This window comes from Herpailurus yagouaroundi, unplaced genomic scaffold, assembly GCF_014898765.1.
Source record: "Herpailurus yagouaroundi ecotype Mexico unplaced genomic scaffold, PumYag 403, whole genome shotgun sequence".
Taxonomy (NCBI): domain Eukaryota; kingdom Metazoa; phylum Chordata; class Mammalia; order Carnivora; family Felidae; genus Herpailurus; species Herpailurus yagouaroundi.
Window position 1 is genome coordinate 1,909,543 of NW_024412620.1, and position 9,913 is coordinate 1,919,455.

The 9,913-nt window shown below is 46.6% G+C and overlaps 1 long non-coding RNA gene across 1 annotated transcript; it reads left to right on the top strand.

Annotated features, from left to right (window-relative positions):
- Positions 1-5,456: 5,456 nt before the first annotated feature.
- On the top strand, positions 5,457-7,752 carry LOC121022409 (uncharacterized). Its single transcript, XR_005786932.1, has 2 exons — positions 5,457-6,661; positions 6,940-7,752. It is a non-coding gene; the product is annotated as an uncharacterized LOC121022409 (long non-coding RNA).
- Positions 7,753-9,913: the final 2,161 nt, after the last annotated feature.

Below are 9,913 nucleotides of genomic sequence, written 5' to 3' on the forward strand. Positions count from 1 at the left end.
ACGTTGAAAAAAAAAATTAAAAAAAAAAAAAAGAGCTGTTTTCATAGGGGTGCCTGGATGGCTCAGTTGCCTCAGCATCCGACTCTTGATTTTCAGCTCAGATCAGGATCTCATGGTTTGTGAGTTCGAGCCGCGCATCGGGCTTTGCGCTGACAGTGTGGAGCCGGTTTGGGATTCTCTCTCTCTCTTCCTCTCTCTCTCTGCCCCTCCCCTGCTTGGTCTCTCTCCCTCTCTCTCTCAAAAATAAAAATAAAAAGTAAAAACATTTGAAAGAGAGCTGTTTCCAGGACAGAGCCTAATATATGCATCACGTATTCTTCAAGCAATAGCAACAAAACAAAAGCTAACCCTTGGAATGTATCAGGTGTGTGTGTATTAACTCCTTTAATATTGACAACAGTCCTATTACGGAGCTGTGTAATTGATGCGGTATCTCCACTGGCCCATCTTACAGTCGAGGGAACTGAGTGTCAGAGAGGGGATGTGCCCAATCCAACGTCACACGGCTGGAAAGCATCAGAAGCAGGGTTTGAACCTGAGCAGTGTGGCTGCAGAGACCACACCCTCTGTTGTCCCTTAATAGAGATTTGGAGCAGCCAGTGGCATATTAGGAAAACCAGGGGCTTTGGAATCAAAGACGTTTTAGTCCTAATTCCAGCTCTGCCAACTTCTAAGTGGCCTTGGCCAAACAGGAGCCTCTGAGCCTCTTTCCAATCAGAGTCACAATTCTACATCGCACAGGGCTGTGCGAACCTGAACTGAGATGAAGTATTTAAAGTCCACCCCATGGTACCCAGAATGAAGAAAGTACCCTCTAAAGGTTAGTTCCCTTGTTCCTTTTTCTGTCCCTCCCTCGAGAATGGTTTGCATTTTATTAACCGTGGAACAAATGGCATTCATGATCAATCGCATGGATTAGAAGCATTTATGGATAGTGTTTGTAGGATACTCAACCAAGCAGGCCACTGACAATCAGCTGGGGAGGTCCTGGGGTTGTATCTGACAAGGCCTCCTGAAGATGACTTTGATAGTTGCTGATACTTCAGTGTCTCTATTTCAGGTGGAGTTTGCTGTCTGAGGAATTGGGGGTTTGGGGGTAGCTATTTTTAAAACAATGTGAGGCAGCTGGTGATGGCTGCTTCAGGGATAGCATGTGAGCCAAGTTCCAGGAGGGGAAAGCCATGAATCAGGAGTCATGTAGCAAGACAGGGTTTTCCTTCAGGCCGGATTTGGTCAGCACGGGTCCACGGTTCCCTTGAGGGATTCCCCAGCTGTATGCCTGGTCGGCCATGCTCTGGTAGAATGCCTCCGATTCCCCCATCTGGCCTGACTCACCCCAGCCTCCAGATTGCTCAGTGAAGCTGACCTTCATCAAGGTGCTGCTGGGAGAGTCAAATAGGACCCTAGCCGGCAGCAGGCATTCCCCTGTCCCGCCACAGGCTGGGTGGGAGGCTGAACAAAATGGTGTGCCTTTTCAGTTCTGGGAAAGGTTGGGTCTTCCCTTTACTCTCCAGCTCACACCTGGGACCTCAAAAATAGGAAAAAACATGAAGACTGGAAAAAATAATTATAATAATTATCAATGCTTTCTGAATCTCTGACACCAGTCCGTTAGTCATAGCCGCAATTTGGTGGCTGTGATGATAACACCTCGTTGGCCTCATTAACAGTTAGTGATGATTAATTACCTCATCCAATTGCCGGGCCAGGGAGGAGAGTGCTTGTTCACAAGACAGAGAAGCTGAGCACCAGGGGAAGGAGAGTGGGACACCAGGTGTGGGTAAAAGGCCCTTGGGGCAGAGGCTAATTTTAGTGCACCTGAGTCATGAGAGTGAAACCCCAGGTCTGAGATCAATCACTCAATGTCCCAAAGCCATCTAGAGGGCTTCAGGGTCATAGCCCCTCTTGACCCTTTAGGTGATAGGCAATGTTTTCCAACACCCCGGAGACCACAGCCAAGCCAGTCTTACCCCGGCATCATTACCATCAAGGTAGTCCCCAGTCACTGGCAGACACTTCTCATGGACCACCAGGTCAAGTCTAAATTCATATAAACACTTCAGTTCCCCCAACTGCAAAATGGAAATAAAGACACTGTCACTTTTGGGGGGAGGATAACATGAAATAAAAGATGGAAAGTGCCTGGTATAGCCAGTGGCATACAGTAGGCACTCAACAAATGGTTGTTCATTTCACTCCGGTTTCTCTCTATGGATTGTCCCCTCAAATACCCCAATGTTCTGCTCCCTGCTCTTAAACCACTCTTCCTTCCTTCCTGTCTCCTGTACATTCACTGATTACCACGCGATGGTGCCCTAGTTGTGTCTCCCCAGGGAAGCTGCCTCCCACGGCTTCGTTCTCACTGATACACCCCTTTCTGAGCCTGTTGATTTCAGTTTGGCCCTTGGTCACTGTATCCCTTCTTGGATTCTCCCTTCTAGGACACTGGGTGTAAGTTTTGTCTTCCATGTAGACTGTAGTTTCTCAAGTTTAGGAAACTGGGCTCGTTGCCTTGTATGATTCCCAACAGGTCACTAAGTGAGCAATAGTGTTTTAGAAGAGACCTGGGGGTACGGGTGGGTGTGTGGCAATGGAAAGTTACCCAAAGTGATGGGGAAACCAGCTGGGGCACTTCTGTTTGGGGATTTCCCTGGACCATGACCTGTACCAAGCCCCTTGCTTTGTAATCCTGCCATACCCTTTATTTTCTGTACCTATTTCTTCCCATGGTGCCTCTTTGAATTGGCAAAGGTGCTGTGGGATGGAGAATGTTGGGAATCTCAAGACATAGGCCAGTGAGTACATCCTTCACAGGCAGGATGAAGGACCCTTAAAATCTTATGCTCTTCAGATCTCTCAAGGCTTCCCAAGCCCTACCCCCATCCTGCCAGTCCTGTTCTGGACTAGGCATTTCTCTTGGTGGGGGAAGGGCGCAGGGAAGAACTCTCTTTTCTCTCTGCAAACAGCTCAGGCATAGGGGGACAGTCTAGATCCAGACACATGGGCCAGCTGAAGAATCTGAGAATTAGAGTAACAGCTCTGGCATCCAGGGCTGGATTATTCATCCAGCAACAGTCTGTGAGCAGTGGTCTGCTGTTAGAGGTGATTGTTGTTTAGGATGAGACCCTAACCATTTTCTTGACACATTTTACTTTCTTTTCATCCATCTGGGTTTATTCTGTCATTTACACAGTTTGCCTTCTGCTCTGGGGCTGCTATTCAAGGACCAGTCCTGGATGATACTTGGTCAGGTGTAGGCTTTGAGTTTGTTTAGCCCAAGCTGATACACCTGTATTATGCTCAGATTGGATGCCTCAACAGCCTGACCTATCTCCTCCTATTTACCATCTGCTTTCTACTCTACCCAAACCAAATCACCCTTGTACTCTTCCCTATACTTCAGGATTGTAAAATGTAAAATGCTAGAGCTGGAAGGACTACCTAGTTTACCTTGTTTCTCTTGCCATGGATGGGGAGAGAGACCCAGGGCCTGGGAATAACTTGCTGTGTGCTCATATGGCCTCTGAACATAAATAGCTGTGTGCTTGCCTACCCCAGGATCAGAGCCTACCCTCAGGTTATTTCCCATCACCCACTCTTATATTCGCTGTGTCTGAATCAGTGACTCCCTTCTCATTATTCCTTCTACTACCAATCTTAAAAATCACCTTCTCCATGAAGCCTCTTTTGATTAACTCAGCTCATTGTTCATCCTTTACTAGTGGGTGGTTTGTGCTCTGTTAATTTTCACTTAGTATTTTTTTTTTCTCCATGAGTTCCTGTAGGATTATTTCAATGTGTTCATTGTCATCCCCATTAGTCTGGCAGCACCTGGGGGAATACTTGAAGGCCATCATCTTTTTCTTCTGGATCCTCATTGTCCAGCTCAGAGCTATAAACTCAAGGATGCTTAGTGCAAGAGGCTGGTAGCATTGCCTGATGACCCAGGTCACAAAGCCTTTTTGTGCCAAGGGTGCGTCTGGGGTAAGACTTTGAGGAAGAAGAACTTTCTGTGACTCCTATGCTGGAATCAGTCTCTAAGGGCCGGGGTTCACCCCCTGCAGTGCAGAGGTTTTGTTGCTGGACAGGATGTGAACATCCTTGATTTTCTCATGGTCAAGTTAAGTAACTTGTCTGGGGTCACACTGTGACACATTCATTGCCAAACCTGTTCCTTTTGCCAAGTCAGTCCTCCTATGTGCTTTCTTGCTCAACCCATGCAGAATTCTAGAATTCTCAGGCAGGGAGGGAATCCATGGTGGGGGTAGGTGGGGTGGGGTCATGTCATATATTTTCCTAAACAGAACACATGGAAGTCAGAGCCACCAAAGGGGTTGTGCATTTACCTGTGGTCACCCATTTCAGCATTCCACACCCAGTTTAGCTATTCTTGCAAATGTCTAAATTTCTGCTACTGTAGTTTGATTCTGAGCCCCTCACTCTGTTTTTCCTGCCAATATGGGAATGGGCAGCTGTCTATGCTCATTTGCCTAAAAAAGTTACTTGAAAAATTACTTTCCAAATTAAAGTACCATGGTTTCTTGATTTTTTTCCCCCTTGCTCAAGGCCCAGCCCAACTTCCTGCTGCCAAGTCCAGACCCATCTCTTCTTATCACTCACAAACACTAGTGGTTCCATGGCCAAAGGAAGACAGCAGCTGGCCACTTGGGGCCATGGCCCTTCAGGGACTAGGGCTCTCTGCAACACAGTGAAAACCCAGAGAAGATGCAGTAGTTTATAGGAAGTGCAACATTCTGGGACTTTTTCCAAATGACTTTAAGATAAAGCAATTTCTGAAGAGGTTTAAGCTAAGCACCAAGGTAAGCACCTGGATGTCATCATGCCCAGTCTCTGATTTTAGAAACAAAGAACTGAATCTCAGAGCTAGTTAGTGGCAAAGCTAGGACTGATCAGGGCCACAGACCTCTTGAATGCTCAGGGAAACCAGAACCTTCTATGTTTGGTTGTGCTGTGTTAGAATTGAAGGAGGAAGCAAAACACACATGCTGTAAGTTGTGGGGACAGATGACTTCCCCATGGATCACTTGCTGCCTACTCCTTTGTCCCCAACAAGGTACCAGGCAGAGTCAAAGCTTCCACAGGTGCAGTCCTGCCCTGCTTTCCAGTTCGGAGACCTGTATTAAGGGGCCATGGGGCTTTGGTTTCACTTGTAGATATGCCTGTGCTTTCTTAAGCTTTGGCTCTGCCCTTACAAGCTCTGGGCCTTATCTTAGTTGGCTATAAAATGGGGAGAATCATCCCAATTGCCTTGTCTACTGCCCCAAGGCAGTACATCTAAGAAATACTTTGAGTTCCTCAAAGGGAGGGGTGAGGGAAGAGATTGCTCCAACAAGAGGGCGTGATTCTCATGAAGGTGGGGAGACCAGCGCGTTAAAATCCAACAGCTGTTGGCCTACAGTGCTGGTCAGTTAGAATGCATGGGAGTCAACCTCATGAGTATTGACTGTGTTAGATATTTCTCTTGAATTATTTGCACAATAACCCTATGGTGTGGGGTCTAATTTTATCTGTTTTATGGAGAAGAAACTGGAAGTCAGCAAGAAAGCTGAAATAACTTGCCCAAGGTCACTCAGCTAAGTGGTGGAGCTGGGCTTCAAGCCCAGGCGGCCCTACTCCAAGCTCAAGTTCTTAGCTAAGGTGCTTCCCTAGACCCCAGCTTGAAGTGGCAGTACAAAACGAAAGTGAGTCTTTCCCCCTCCCCAAAGGAAGGGACTGTGTGACCTGGAGAGTAAGAGGGAAGATCCGTGAGAGGAAGAACTAAAGGGGTCGGGATGAGAGACTTTAGGAACTGCTGGATGCGAGTGGTGGCAACTGCTCGTTTCTCTCCCTCTCAAGCTACTCAGCTCCTGTTCTTCACGTGGACAAGTGTAACTGAGGCTCACCCTCTCCAGCCTGCAGAAGGTTTGTGCAAGCCCACGCTATGGCCCTGACATCACCTCTGTGAGCAACGTGGTACTTTTGCAGAACTACAGTCCTCCAGGGACTTCAATTTGTATGGGAATGACAAGCACAGACGAAAGAAAAGTGAAGTGTAGGTTTGAGCTCCCATTGCCCCACTCCCAAGTCAGTTTCCTATGAAGCTATAAAACTAAAGCTTCAGAGTCTCTCACTGGCACCAGCCCTACTCAAAGCCCCATACCTGGTATTACATTAGTAACTACACACACATTTAGATATGTTTTTCTTAGAGAGCTTCCCTTCCAACCATATATGATTCAGGACCCCATCAAACCTGTCCCCTCCCCTCCCCTCTAATCAGCTAAATGTCAGAGTCCCACAACCCCCTGAGAAACACCAGTGAAACCCTCTCCTCCTGGAGCCCTCCCACACAGTATGAGCCTTGATTGAAGGTGTGATTCAGCTCGGAGTAGCTGGGTTAAGTTTTTGTAAAGAGGTTGCCGGGTGTGCACTTTAGTAGACCTCAAAGCCACCAGAAGGTAGGAGCTTAGTGTACTTTCTTTGTAACGATGACTCTCTATGATTTCTATCCATAGATAGAAGCTTGCAGGCACCGATACGATTCCACAAAGACATACAAAGTGACTATTTACATACGAGTCCATGAGCTCCTGACCATCCACGTGTGTGGACATACGTAAGCATTCCTGTGTGCCAACGCTTCTTAGATCTGTTCCATCAAGTGAGTCACTTTTGCTACAGGGACCTTGGAGGTAGAGTCATTCTCTGGGACCAAAGATACCCAGTTTATTCCAGGGGTCTATAGAACTGGGCTTCTAGACATCCACGAACAGCCAGGGCTGTTTTAGCTAGAGGCACACAGGTTCTTCACTACTAGGTTGTGGGACAGGTTTAGAGGACACGGAGGGGGCTCTGGACTGAGGGAAATCAGGGGAATGAGGGAATGTGAAGTGGAAATGAAAACCAATAAATTATGCCTTCATATCCCTTCCTCATTAGCCTCCATCCTGGACGTGGCCCATTTCTTCACACCTACCCAGCCTTCACCAAGGTTTGCTGGCTGTAATGATACAGTTCAGCTAGCTGAAGCAGAGAAGGGGTATTTACTGCAAGGATCTTGGAGGGTTCCAGAAGATTCATGGACCGAGATGCTGCAGATCACTGAGGGGCTGGTACCAGGAACGTGAGTCATCAGAATGCCAGGCCTCAGTCTCTCACTCACTGAGGCCACATGGCCACTCTTTTCTGCTTTCCTCAGCACTCCTGCATTCTGCTCTCTCCCCAGGCCTGATTTTTCTGCATTCTGAGCGGTTTGTAAAAGACTGCAACTACACAGTGCCAGAGGCTCTTGTCTTTAATTCAAAGGATCAGAAAAAATTGATTAATGCTCTGAAGTCTCTAATCCCAGTTCCTGGGAGAGAGACTAATGGCTCAGTCCAGGTCAGGTGTCCACCCTCCAATCAGCCACATCCAGGGGACCAGGGTCACACTGGGGACACACCATAAATGGTGTCCCAAGTCAAATGGTTTGTTCTCCCTGAAAACCCTTAGCTAATCTTATGGGAGAAGTCCCCTCTCCCCTGGGTTCCCATAGCACTTTATCTGCCCCTCTCCCATGGAACTTATTGCTTCTTACCTTGTGTCAATATTGCTGTTATAAAAATCTTATCCACCATCCCACATATCCATAACTTTCTTGTTCATTTATCTTCATATATCTCACAGCTCGTGCAAACCAAAAATTGAACATGTGATCAATAAGTAGTTTAAATTATGATAATCTCCAAATAAATCAATTTTCAGGAAACTTAACTTGCTCAAGTCTTTCATTTAATCTCACTCACAATTTCATTAAATACAATTAATTTACCCAGTTAATTAATTCAACTAATTTTAATTGAGTGCATCCTACATACCAAGCACTGTCTTGGCTGTGCAGAGGCTATATCACTACACAAGACAAAGGGAGTCCTTACCCCACTGAGGTTCCAAGTTAGTGGTGGAGACCATCAACAAACAGTGTTCACTATGAACTAACCTTCATGCTGGGTGCTAGGCTAGAGATGTGTAAGTCTCTAGCACTGCCCCAAGGAGCCCAGCTTCCCTGGGAATCACCGAGAAGTCCTCAGATATGTTACTGTATTCCAGGGCAGAGAAGAGTTGCAAGACTTCCAAGAGAGAGTCGTTTTACTACTAGGAGAGAAGGGGGTTGCCGAGGGTGGTTTCACTGAGATCAGTGACACATGACTGAACTTGAAGGGTGAGTATAAATTTGCTAGGGAGAATGTGAGTTATACACGTGAGTGTGTTTGCTGGGTTGGGAACAGGGGAAAGGAGCTGGGAGTGATGGTGGTCAGAGCCTTCCAGATAGGCACATACAAAGCAGATTTCAAGCACTGTGAAACCACCACTGTGTCTAGAACATGGTGAGGCATTCGGTGTGTCTGGAGCACAAGGAACATGAGGGAAAATAATGGTGAAATTGGCCAGGGTCCTTGCCTGGCCTTGTGTGCTAAACCCAGGAGGTCATAAGTTAAGTATCAAGAGTCAGCATCTGGAAGGCAATGATTGCTACTTTAGGCATGGGGCCAGGCAGAGCCTGGAGACCAACAAAAATACCTGGTCAGGAACATAGTCTCGAAGGTCCCAAAATGAAGCACTGCACCAGTGCTGCGGTCATTGACCTCTGGCTCATGGAGAGAGATGGCTGAATGGTGAGATGACATTTTCACTCTCAAATTGCAATCTTCCTCAGAAAGCACCGAATCTTCCAACTTTCACTCCCTCGTGAGTAGAGTGGGATTTTCTAGATTTTGCAATTGAATTTAAGAAATCAAAAGAAAAATACATTTGTAGTTAAAAAAAAAAAAGCCAGCAGAAAGGGATCTGTATACCCATACATCTTTTGAGTTACAGTCTTATTCCCCATGTCCTCTTAGCCGATGATATGATGAGGGTTAGAGATGAGTGATTTCCAGAGACTGCTTTGTCCTGGGATATTGTTCCTCATGGGACTGCAAGTCTGTTCTCTGCTGCCCTGAGATGCCAAGCAGAGGTAGAAGGGAGCCAACTTCTTGGGAGCTTTCCCAGGTCGAAGTCAACACTGTTCATACCCTGGTCGCATCCTACTTCTCCAGCCCTGTGTCCATCCTCTCCCTACTCCAGATGAGCCTTTCTTAGCCATGTTGGCCCTCCTGCCTCTCTCAGATGTTCATATCTGCAGGACAGTCTTAGATAACATTTTTCCTCTTCTGTGCCTGTCAAACATCACTTATCATCCACATCAAACCCAAAGGTCCTGTCTCTGTGAAGACATCCCCGATCCATTTGACTCCAAAGCCCCTTCTTCTGTATTCTCCTAGCACCTTAGACTTAACTTCTATTACCACTCTCACCTCATAATATTACTTTTGTTCTCATGTTTAGTCAACTGAATTTTTTTTTTTTTTTTTTGAGTTCAGGGATTAGACTTCAATCATCTCTGCACTCCTAGGCACTAACAACAGTGCCTGACCTCAGTGAGTGCTCTATTTGCTAATAGAGGGTGGTTTATCTGGGCATCTTGTCTGTTGGGATCGGGTAGTATGAATATGGCTTTGGGAAGAATTCCAACAAAGCAGAAAGTGGGGAAAGGGCATTCCAGATGGAAGAGATAGTATGAGCAAAGGCACTGAGGTGGAGAGCGTGGACGAATACAGGAGCCTGGAAGGAAGGAGGAGAGAAGGAAGGAGAGAGAATACTAAGTGCCAAGCATGGAGTTGGGCTCCTTCACATGCATTGTTGCACTAGGCCTTTACAGAAACTTGGTGAGGTGGCTACTATTCACCTCACCAAAGAGACAGAGGCCCACAAAAGTCATATAGCTCAAGTTGGTGATAGCGACAGGAGTAGACCAGTTTTGTTAGACTCTAAAGCCCATGCTTATCAAGGCTTTAGAGAAAAGTAAGCAATTCAAGTTGGAGCCTGGAGTAAG